Raw genomic sequence first — 12,029 nt, forward strand, 5'->3', positions numbered from 1 at the left:
CCACCGCGGTGCATCCGGGTTTGTCGAGTGAACGAAAACAATTGTCCTGTGTTCAGGGGATGGAACCCGGGCGTCACCGTCACTGCATGTGTTCCTACAGGCTGGGGCGGCACCTGCCAGCAGGGAGTGTTGGGTGGGAGGAGTAGGCCGAAGGCTCTACGTCCTCCCGGTGGGGGCTCCTCACTGTCTGGCAGGTGAGTCAGTAGGATACAACAGCAGTGGCTGACAAGACAGAAATACGCATAGATATTAAAACAATAGATGCCTCATTGGCCGCTGCAGTTCATTGGAGTTGTGAGTCTCCAACGAAGGCGGAAGTCAAGCGGAAGTGCTGAAGGCACGCTGCGTCGCAGCCACTCAAGTGTTTACTGGCCAATCACAGCGTGTCTTTTCTGGGACTTATCAATTCAATGCAAGGGATCTTTATTGGCTTGAGGAAACAAACGTTACATTGCCAAAGCAAGAGCCACCGGGAAAGAGGGAGTCACGCCTCTGATTGGCCTACTGAACTTCCCCTTCTGTGACGCACACGGCTTGGCAAGCTTCCTCTCATGCTTCCGCTATATTTTGCAAGGAATCTCGGGAAAGTTTGCCTCCTCTCGAGAGCTTTTAATGTCTATGGAAATACGTGTGGGGAGGAATCAATTGACATAGATGGTAAAAAACAATCACACCCGTGTGAAGTGAGGGGTGCTCTTATCGTACCTCATCATGACGTAAAATAGACAAATATGTCTATTTGCACAGACACTATGATGTAAAATTCTCCATTCATTGTCAATGGGAATTTAATGTTTTGTGTAGGGCAAAGTTTGTGGACACACACCAAAGATGGAATTTTTCTGCATGTGGCAATAATGCACCCAGAGGTTGTTTACTATCAATCAATTCAATCCAGGGGGACCCCCTGGGCTGGGACAAAGAGTTATCACGTGGTTCCCAACCTTTAATGGGTGGGCCGCGGGTTTTTTTTGGGAGATAAGAGGTTTCTGCCCAGTGACAACGATATGCATTAACCATAACCACCTTATAGAGGGTATGCACAATTTGCACATCACATCATCATCCTGGAAGTTATGCGGGAACGCCTACTGAGTGGCAAAAAACTACTTTCTGGCCTTGACAATCCATACATCCAAACAGAGAAGTCCTATCTGATTGCATTAAACAACCTTAAACTCACTTTGCCACTCGATTTGCCACTCACTTGCCACCCTCTATACTGTACCTTATTGTGGCCATGGCATGAGAGGTGAACATTCGGACAAAAATAACCCATCTACAACAAGACACTTTGGTATAGAGGGAAAAGAGATGGGGACCTAGTATAGACCACTGGGGGACCACCCATGTCAACAAGGGATTAAGTGGTACGTACGTACACACACACACACACACACACACACACACACACACACACACACACACACACACACACACACACACACACACACACACACACACACACACACACACACACACACACACACACACACACACAATTATAGAGGTTCCGTGCAAAACTCTCAATTCTAGAGAGCAATCACTCTCTCATATTTCCACCTCAGGTACATTTGGTTCCATTTGTGTTACACACTCTCAAAGAGTTACTAGTCATTTAGCAGGGGACCCCCTGGAACGCCCCTCAAGGGCCCATTGGGGGTCCCCGGACCCCCACTTTGAGAGCCTCCGCTGCCTGTAAATAACAAACTTAACAAACAAACACGCCTCATAAAGGTCTCCCTATACTGCACACACGCACGCACACCTGCAGCCTGTCTACTGCTCTGTGCCTTCCAGTGGGTTCTCCTGACCAGACAGAGGTTCGGTCTGTTCATCTCTTCATTCACTACTGTTCTCCACATACATAGTGTATTTGTGCCGCTGTGTGTGTGTGTGTGTGTGTGTGTGTGTGTGTGTGTGTGTGTGTGTGTGTGTGTGTGTGTGTGTGTGTGTGTGTGTGTGTGTGTGTGTGTGTGTGTGTGTCTTCCTGTGGCGGGGGTGGGTGTCTGAATTGAGAGCTGTCTGTGTCTGCGTACCACACTGATGCCCCTGTCCTCCGCTATACGCCACTGGTTCTCAAAGTGTGGTCCGGGGACCCCTCAAGGGGTCACCCAGCTAAATCCGTTTTAGCCACATTTATTTAAGCCTATTTCATACTTAGGAAATTCAAAAATAGTACATGTCGTTACTGCCTGTCTCCATGTTCTAACTTTTTGTGGTTATTTGTGTTTTTTTGTAAATTACCCCATTCAGGATGGGAACCTCTTTTGGTGGGTTTTTTTAAGATGTTTTTTGTGGCTTTTGCCTTCATTTTATATTTTGTATGGAGGGATAGACAGTAGGCTGACAGGAAATGGGGAGAGAGATGGCATTTACATGCAGTAAAGGCCGTCGGGATCGGGAGTCGAACCTGCGGCACACTGCCAGACTGGATTACCAGCCAAGTTGCCTGGACCGCTGAGCCACGGCCCAGGCCTCTTTTGGTGTTTTAAGCATTATGTTATAGCCTACTTTAGCTATTGAAAAATAGCAGATCTACAAGCACCGAGTGCCACGCTACGAGCTTGAAAAATCATGAAAATGTGGTGCAAATCTTTGAATATATTCTTTCAAAGCAAAATGTTTTTAACACAAATCTTGCTTCTTCTTCTGATCACACTACAGCGTCACACAAAAAGCATCAAAAGTAGCAGATCCACAAGCTTGAAACGCGGCGAGAGTAATAAAAGTGACAGTTTTGGACACATGCGGTTTCCACCCGACAGACACGATATACGAACAACACAAATCCTCTCTTACGAGGGTACATGGGTACATGGTTACATGGGTACATGGGTACATGGGCCTGGCACAAACTCTTTTTCAGGTGGAGGTATGTGGGTACGGGGGGGGGGGGGGGGTCCTTGAAATGAAAAGGTTTGAGAAACAGTGGAGTATAGAGCGAAGGGAGAGAGGTTTCTTTTGGACCCCCACAAACACAGAGAGTTACAGACCCATTTTCACACTCTCAGAGTTACACACGCGTAAGGGTCCATTTGGTCCCATTTGCACACTCTCAGAGTTAAAGACCCGTAAGGGTCCATTTGGTTCCATTTTCACACTCTCAGAGTTACAGATCCATAAAGGTCCATTTGGTTCCATTTTCACACTCTCAGAGTTAAAGACCCGTAAGGGTCCATTTGGTCCCATTTGCACACACTCAGAGTTACAGACTCGTACGGGTCCATTTGGTCCCATTAGCAATTTTGCACACTCTCAGAGAAACAGACCGGTAAAGGTGTTTGCACACCGGCCGCGTTTTTCGGAAAACCGATTCTAAAAATCTGAATTCGCATCCGATTGGCGCCCGCTGTGTGGAGACCTTAAGGGTCCATTTGGCCTCTCAGATTGCTCCTAGTCCTAACTATCAATCATGTTGCTGGGGACACCCTGAAACCCTCTCAAGGACCCCTGGGGTCCCCGAGCCCCACTTTGAGAACCACTGCTCTACTAATATAGTTCTCTCACCTCTCCAGTCTCCACTGCCTCACAATCTCTTTTTTTATCCGTGAATTCAGTTCCTGTACACTACACTACAGTATGCTAAACCTACAGTATGCTAAACCTGCATCAACTTTGACCATATGGTCAACAACAGCACAACATGATCATCAGTGAAGGCAGTCCATTCATTCATGAGTAAGAAGTTAGAGGAGCATTAACAGACCATCAGGGAATGAAGGACGTTTTAACAGGTGGCTGTGCTGCACAACCAGGCGCTCAGAGGAAACCACGTAAATGCATGTGGAATGCAGAGGGCTGTGGCAATAGGACTTAAAAATCAAATCATTATTTAAAACTTTTGCCTCAAATTAATGATAATTCTTCCTAAAACAAATAAAAATGGCAGATCGACACAGAACGACGGAGTGCAGCAGCTCTGGAGCATCCACATGCAATGCAAGCCCACCCTGTCCCTTGCCTCAGCAGCCAACATGGACCACCACTCCGCTCCACAGCCCTCTCCACTCTCCTTTCCCCTCGGCTCCCTGAGGCAGGTTGTACCCCCCCCCCCCCCCCCCCCCCCCCCCCCCCACCTCCTCTAAGCTGTGGTTTCTATGAAGGAAGTCACCAATCTGCTGCCGTCTCCTTCACCTCCCTCTTCCCTTCTCTTTCTCATACCGGCTGTTTAAACAAAACATCCCTCCCTCATGAGCAATATTACAGAAAGCGGACAATTGTTTGGTGGGCCGGCAGCAGTGAACCCCATTCAGACTCTGGCCAGCAGCCAGGGTAAACACAAAGTGGCCAGTTATTGTGGAGTGGTCTGGTACACTGGGCTGGCCAGATCTATTGATATTATATTGATATAGTGATGAGATAAGCGTCTGGGTCAAATTGTTACAATGTGGTCGAGCTTCTAGAGCAGCGATATTTGCAATGTTTTGGTCAACTTAAAGAACAAGAAAAGTGATATTATCGTCTTAGTATGGTATCATGGTGTGGTATACGGTATAGCGTGGAATTGGTCCGACCTCCCGTTAGTCCGACCATTACGAACACTATCCCAAACCCTAACCTCACAGGAAGCCACAGTGATTTGCAACCCACAGCACGGGTGATTTGCAACCCACAGCACAGGTCTGACTAAGGGCAGTAGTGGTTCAGCAGTGGTTCTCAAACTTTGACGTTTCAAGGACCCCCCTTAGCGCTGACAGCAAATGGATCGTATGCGGTCGGTGTTACAGACCTGTACGGGTTAATTTACAACCCTCCACCCCAAGGAACCCTGAGAGTGCCACATTGAGAACCACTACAGCTACAGGAAGAGGCGTTACGGGCTGACCTACGGTTCAGCGGCCTTAGCGGCCTTTTGCCAAAAGCGGTCAACGGCAGTGCAGTAGTGACCAGATAGCTGATGATGACTCTGTGTCATCATCAACGGTCTGCAGGCCAGGGGGTGAATCATGGGTACACACTGGACAGCTGACTCACTGTGAGATATACAGTATGTCATGAGACAGTCTAACGGTCAATCTGTCATCTGAACCCGGAATATCATGGTCCTAAGAGTTCGTACAGGGAATACAGAATACTTTGAGACCCTAGTGCCAACACACACAGAGGCAGTCGCACGCGCACGCACGCGCGCACACACACACACACGCTCACACACACACACACACACACACACACACACGGAGGGAAAATCAGCAAAGCATTGATTAAAAAAAAACACTTTACACAACTTTCCCAGCTTTTCAAAAACCCTCTCTCTCTCTAACGCACAGTCGCACAAACACATACACCTCGGAACAAAGGTGCCATTTTGCTCAGGAAGGGTCAGCCGTTCCCTCCATCAGACAGGGGCTTGTTCTTGGTCTGAAGGCTGCTGCCCAATCTCAGGCCACCCCCCCTCCCTCCGGCCCCCACACCCCACCCGCCCACCCCCGGAGACAAGCTCTCCATTGTTCTTGCACCGCTAATAAATGACAGTTCTCCTGTTCAGACAAACTTTCGAGCCCATTCTAAACGCACACACACACTCCCACCCACCCCAACACACACTCCCTCCCACCCACCCCACCCCAACACACACACACACACACACACACACACACACACACACACACACACACACACACACACACACACACACACACACACACACACACACACACACACACACACACACACACACACACACACACACACACACACACACACTTTATTTTTATTTTATAAATGTAACTCCTGATAACCCATAATAAGACCTGATTCTATGAATGTCTTCTAAAGCAATAACCCCAAAAACTTCTATGTATTTGTTCCCCCATCTGAAAATGTTTTGTGCCAGGGACCCCACAAAAGAGAAGATTTGTGTAAAAAAGAAAACGCGCTTTCAAGGTTTTTCAAAAAATGTTCATAAATAGCAAATGTACCAGCTTGCAGTACAACACAAAGTGACGCGCTGTAAGCTTGTAGATCTGCTGTTTTTGAATAGCCAAAGTATAAAATCTAAAACGCTTTCCTAGTTTTAATGGGTTAATGACACGCTAAAGGCCTGACATAAACGTAGTTGCGTTCCAGTGTCATCATCACGCTCCGTAAACAAACAGCTCACCTCACATCACATCCATAACGCATTGTTATTTTACGGCACGCAAAAGCCAGCAATGCAACCAAGTATAAATCAGACTTAAAACGGACACACTAATGATGGAAAGATATGCTCCTGCTAAAATCAAGAGGGGGAAATTTCACATATTCCATGTGGGAAGCATTGTGTCATGGAGACTGTGAGTGGTGAGCTCATTATTAAGAATCCCGTTTCACTGCGAAAGCTGCAACAATGTCATTAACGTAAAGTATAACTTCCCCTTTTTCACCTGATTTGAAGCGCTCGTGACATCTATGTGCAGTTCACTAAGAGGTCAGGTTATTCAGTCAGCGTTATCAGCCCTCTGCAGCGTGTCACATACGTAGACGCGCACACACACACGTGCGCACATGCACGCACATGCAAGTGCAAAGCACCATGACATTGAGCATATAAGCCAGAATGGCCGAAGAAAAAGGTGAGCCTGCCGTCGGTTGGTTTGGACATGATAAATCACCACTCAGCTTAAGCTCATAAACACACCATTAACACACTCGACCACAGCAATTCAATCTGTTTACCTTAACCACCGTGCGGGGGGGGGGTACCTATCGCTCTCCTCCTGGCAGTGGCAGTAGGCCTGTGTTTAGCAGCACGCCTCGGGGCATGATGCATGCTGTCTGTCAGTATACAGCTCCGGTAAGACAGAGAGGCTGCAACATTGTTTTGTCTCTCAAAGACACTTTACTCATCATGTCCCTCGCTCACACCCTCCTGAGTCTTGAACCAGTGCTGTTAGAGCTCCAGAGAATCACTACAGTAGTGCTTCTCAAACCTTTTCATGTCAAGGACCACTAAATATTTGGCTGCAGTCCGGACCCCCATCAGAAGACGTTTTGGGCCAGCTGGGACCCCCCAGAACAGAAGATGTTTGGGTTAACATTTTTTTTTAATGTTTCAAAAATAGCAGTGCTATATGTTAACTACTTTTGCTGGGGACCCCCTGGAACCGCCCCAAGGACCCCTGGGGGAACAACGTAATAATATTTTGGCCTTTGATTCCCGAGCTTAATTTAAGCTCCATCATATGACAGTGCCGTGTGCTGAAAACAGCCGATCTACAAGCTCACAAGATGTTGCGGATGCGACACATGAGCTTCTAGATCTGCCGTTTTTTGCACGCAACACCGCCGTACAACAGAGAATAAATGTATCATCGATCATGAGCCAGCCTGGATGTTGTCGCCTTTCGCTCTCAACATGTACAATAAGGTCCTGGAATCCCTTGCACTTTCTGCGCCGTTGCGTTGCGAGAGTGTAAATACAAGCTGCTCCCTAAGTGAGTCTGACCCCGGTGTGCATGGCTCTCTGCTGCGGTTTCACCACAAGCGTATCGTATGACAGCTGCAGCCAAGCTTCTCTCTCAACCCTGTGAGAAAACAGCTCTTCTCAGCTTCGTCTCGGACAAGTTATATGGTACGGGGGCCGAGGTGACGATTCAGCGCAATCCGCCCCAAATAACACCATGTCCCACTCCCACCGACATGTTCTGCTTTCTCCGAGAGGTGTGACAGCCAGCCAGGCTGGCTGGACTGAGTTGTGTGCATGCACAGGACGAGTGGGCGAGGCAATGCCTGTGTGTGTTGTGTGGGGTGTGGGGTGTGTGTTGTGTGTTGTGTGTTGTGTGTTGCGTGTGTGTTGTGTGTTGTGTGTTGTGTGTTGCGTGTTGTGTGTGTGTTGTGTGTTGTGTGTTGTGTGTTGCGTGTTGTGTGTTGTGTGTTGTGTGTGTGTTGTGTGTTGTGTGTTGTGTGTTGCGTGTTGTGTGTTGTGTGTGTGTTGTGTGTTGTGTGCGTGCCGTGCAGGGCCCTCGCAGCCAAAAGGGCGGGGTCGGCCGCGTGCAGGACAGATGCCGAGCGAGCGCGGGGGTTACATACACAACAAACATCGTCTCCCGCTCCTCGCTCGTTCAAACAACAAAAGGGAGGAAAAGGAGGAAGTTCTAGAAGAAGAGACAGAAGTAGGGAAGAAGAAGAAGAAGAAAAAAAAACATCCCCTCACTGTTTGGCCAAGGCTTTGCTCACTGACACAAAGTATGTCTTTGTCTGCCTCCCGGGGTGGGAGATAAAGGAATTCTTGTGTGTCGGGGGGCTCTGACCGAGTTTACTTGACACTTCAGCTCCCTTTGTGCGGCAAGTGTCCCACCGTCAATGCTGGCCATGAGAGTCACTTGGCATTAGACAGAGGGTCCCTCTTCAGCGGAGAAAGGGGGTCTTGTTTGGAGAAGATTTTTAATGGGGGGGTGGGGGTGCAGAGCAGGGGGGGGCTCTCTGTGCTCTGTGTGTGCTGCTGTATACAGACATATAGTGGGGCTCTGTCCACTGAACCCGACAATAGATGGAATTCTTTAACTCCGAAAGAAGAAGGAAGGAATGAACCGGAGGCTGGACTTTGGGAGGGCAGAGGGGAGATGTTCTAGGGTGGACAATGCAATCTTTGAGATAATGTATATCTATATATATTGTTGTCACGGGCAGACAACGTTTTGTGTTTTTTCGTAAATCAACGCCCTACTTGGTCACACTGCAGCGTCACACAAAAGCATCAAAAGTACCACAAGCTTGTGGATCTGCTGCTACTTTTGATGCTTTGGACACACACACACACACACACACACACACACACACACACACACACACACACACACACACACACACACACACACACACACACACACACACACACACACACACACACACACAGTGTTGGATCTATGAAAAGATAAAGCGCAGGTACAGTACATTAAAACTTAAACAACCTTCCACCAAGTTATTATTGACAGAAAACGTCATTCGGAGGAGGTGACATCTGCTCATACTTGATGATGTCACATCATAAAGGCGACAGGGTATTATAACCATTACGCATGTCATCTGTCAGGTAGCATGAAGCGGTAATGACAGGTGTAATGCAGTGCCATGGAAACCCCATGCGTGGAATTAGTCACACCTGACTGACTGATGTCACCGAGGGACAAGAACAGAACATCACAAATCACCCGGCAGTTGACAACTTGAACAACACCGGCATCCACATTCATGGAGGAAGCATTGGCCAAAATAATATCAGCTAAAGCTCACAAGGCAGTGCAATCGTGATCTTCATCTACCTTGTAGATTTGCTATTTTTGGCGAAGACAAAAGCAGTAGTCTATGAGCGAGCCCTGGAACTCAGCTCACGCTTAGGTCTGGAGTGTCTACTCTAAAGTGAATAAAAAGTCAATAAAAGGGCATTCATTCATTGCCATTATTCATGCATTTCTGTATAGGCTGCCTCTACCTCATCACATTAACTCTGTCAATGACAGGCGTGTTCAAATGAGTGCTGCGTGCACGGTGCGCACACCTGACGCGCTGCAGGTGTATACTTGCGTGCCATGGCTGAGGTCGGTTACGCGCGCGCAGTTTTATTTTATTATTTTTGTAATCTTTAATGGTTTTCTGCTCTGTGAATCCCAGGCACTGATATACGGTGCATAGCCTGTGTCTGTGTGTGCCTTCAATGTGTGGGTTTGAATCAGGTAGTAGTAGTAGGCCTATAGACCACAGACATGAGAATAACGGACCAGTTTTCCATGCATAGTGAACAGGTGAACCTGACTTGCGTGAAAACACTCCGTGTCTGTATTTACAACTACAAGCCACAAGGCTGCTACTTTGGAAAAACAAACAGGCGATTAGCAGGCATTAATTACGTTCTGACAGAGGACTACATTCATATTAGCTGATTGCTTTCATTAATCCCATGATTACACCAACAGCAGCGGATTGTGCGAGTGTGTTGTGTTGTAGCCTATATTGTGATGGTGATGGTGACGACCGAGGGCTGTCCCTGGAACTATAATTTACCTGTTATATAGACTGCATGGTGATGGTCCGTAGATAATCCGAAACGTTGGTCATGGTGGTTGAACTTGTTACCTATAGGCTACCAACAACCACATCCATGAAAACAGCTCTTGAACGGTATTCCAACATGCACTCCACCACAATTCCCACAGAACCGAGAGAGAAAATCCACTCCAGAGTAGGTTTAGTAATAGTAGCCTATAGCTCCCATATCGCGTCGCTGACCATTCCGAAAGTGACCCATGTCAGAGACACTTGAGCCAGCGACGAGTATCCCTAAGAAACCCTTCTGTCTGACCAGAGCGAGACCCCTCTCTGTCTGACCAGTGAAATGCTCCATCCATGTAGACTAGAGATCCAGACCCCTCCATCTGACCGGGTGCAGTACTGATCCAAGGTGGGGGTCTCTGTCTCTGCCTCCACAGAGAAGACCCGATCGAGGGACCGCTCATCCCGCGCACCAGAAAGCGTAGTGTGGTGATGAACTGATGGTGGTGTTAAAATCCAAGAAAGTTACGCAGAAGTTGAACTTGTATGTAAGGAAACGCCACCAGCTGTCATCGTCAGCAGCACCACGGTTGTTTTTTTTAAACCAATAATAACAAACTCCCCACGTGTGTTAAGTATCCTAGTGTCGTTGAATAATGTATCCCGTGTCCACGTCCAACTGGAGGTTTAAAAATCCATGCGTAAAATAAATAAATAACAAATCCTTGCGTAAAATCTCCAGGAAGATAAATTAGTCCAATCGATTAGCGTGATCAATTCCGTTCACAAACACCAGGCAGGCGTTCAGCTGTGCAGCTGCAGGCTGCAGCGCACTGCAGGAGTAGAGAGAGAGAGAGAGCGTAACACGATGTGAACCTGCGGAGAGTCAAGTATGCACTGAGCCATACTTGGAGCACAGCAGAGTAGCAGCCGCACATGCGGAGCCCTCAGAGAAGCAAGGCACCATGGGATATGTAGTCCATCGTAGTAGTTTTTTGTTGTTGTTGGCTAATACCAGTGGTTCTCAAACTTTTTATTTGTTTATTTCAAGGACTGATTAAACACTCCATTTGAGAGTATTCAGATGGACCCCCACGGGTCCGTTAGGTTCTATTTGATGTCATGTAGTAAGGGTCGTATTGGTCTCTCTGTCTCCCCCCCCCTCCTTAAGGAACCCTGGGGGTCCCTGGACCCCACTTGAGAACCACCAAGCTAATAGAATAACGGCCACAATGATACATTTCCACAACACCAGATACAAAACATGAATAATGTTCAAGCAGTATATTATATTATTCATGCCTAGGCTATAATTATGATCTGTAACATGTTTCTGTCATTATTGACCAAAACCAGTGTTTTATTTTATTATTATTACTTGTTTCAATAACATTTTGTCAACCTTGCTATTCTGCCAGGAACATTTAAACCTAATATTATGTTCCTATTATAAACCACTGCATTAAGCTTATAACAATCCATTGCAGGTCGATACCAATATTGCGTGTGAGCAGGGAGAGGTGCGTGTGTGAGTAATAATGATCATCTGTCTGCACAGATAGAGCGCGTCGGTGCCTTGAATCACCTTCCCATGAATGAATCTCTTGTCTACCTTACCTCACTCTTTCATGTCCTAACCACCTCCAGGCTTGCTTTTATTTCTGGGATCAGAAGTTCCAAGCTTTCTCTCTCGCTCTCTCTCTCTCTCTCTCTCTCTCTTTCCCCCCCTTTCAAAAGTCCCAAAACCAGGGACTGGATTTATTTATTCCTGGGAATGGAGCAGAGCTCTGGGTCTTGCTTTCATCATCCCTGTTATGTTATTTTAGGGGCTGCAACTGCAAGTATGGATTATATATTGTTGCTGTTGGGCAGAAGCCTCTTATTTAACACCCTACGATGTGATCATATAGCGTCACACAACAGTATCAATAGCCTAATTGAGAAGTGTTTTTAAACTTTGTTTTACATTTATTTATGAACCAATTAACCACAAGCGTTATTTTATAATTCCTCACAAAACGTGGCATAAAGAAATCTGAAATTGTGAACTTGCA

General features: G+C 47.1%; 1 long non-coding RNA gene across 1 annotated transcript in view; it reads right to left on the reverse strand.

The window, feature by feature from the left end:
- The window catches only part of LOC306937699, a 102,891-nt gene extending 92,018 nt beyond the window's left edge, over positions 1–10,873 (reverse strand). Inside the window, exon 1 of the long non-coding RNA XR_013791638.1 lies at positions 9,988–10,873. This is a non-coding gene — a long non-coding RNA (uncharacterized lncRNA). The remainder of the gene's footprint in view (positions 1–9,987) is intronic.
- Between the last annotated feature and the right edge of the window lie 1,156 nt (positions 10,874–12,029).

This window comes from Electrona antarctica (genome assembly GCF_951216825.1).
Source record: "Electrona antarctica genome assembly, chromosome: 14".
In the NCBI taxonomy this organism is placed as follows: Eukaryota; Metazoa; Chordata; class Actinopteri; order Myctophiformes; family Myctophidae; genus Electrona; species Electrona antarctica.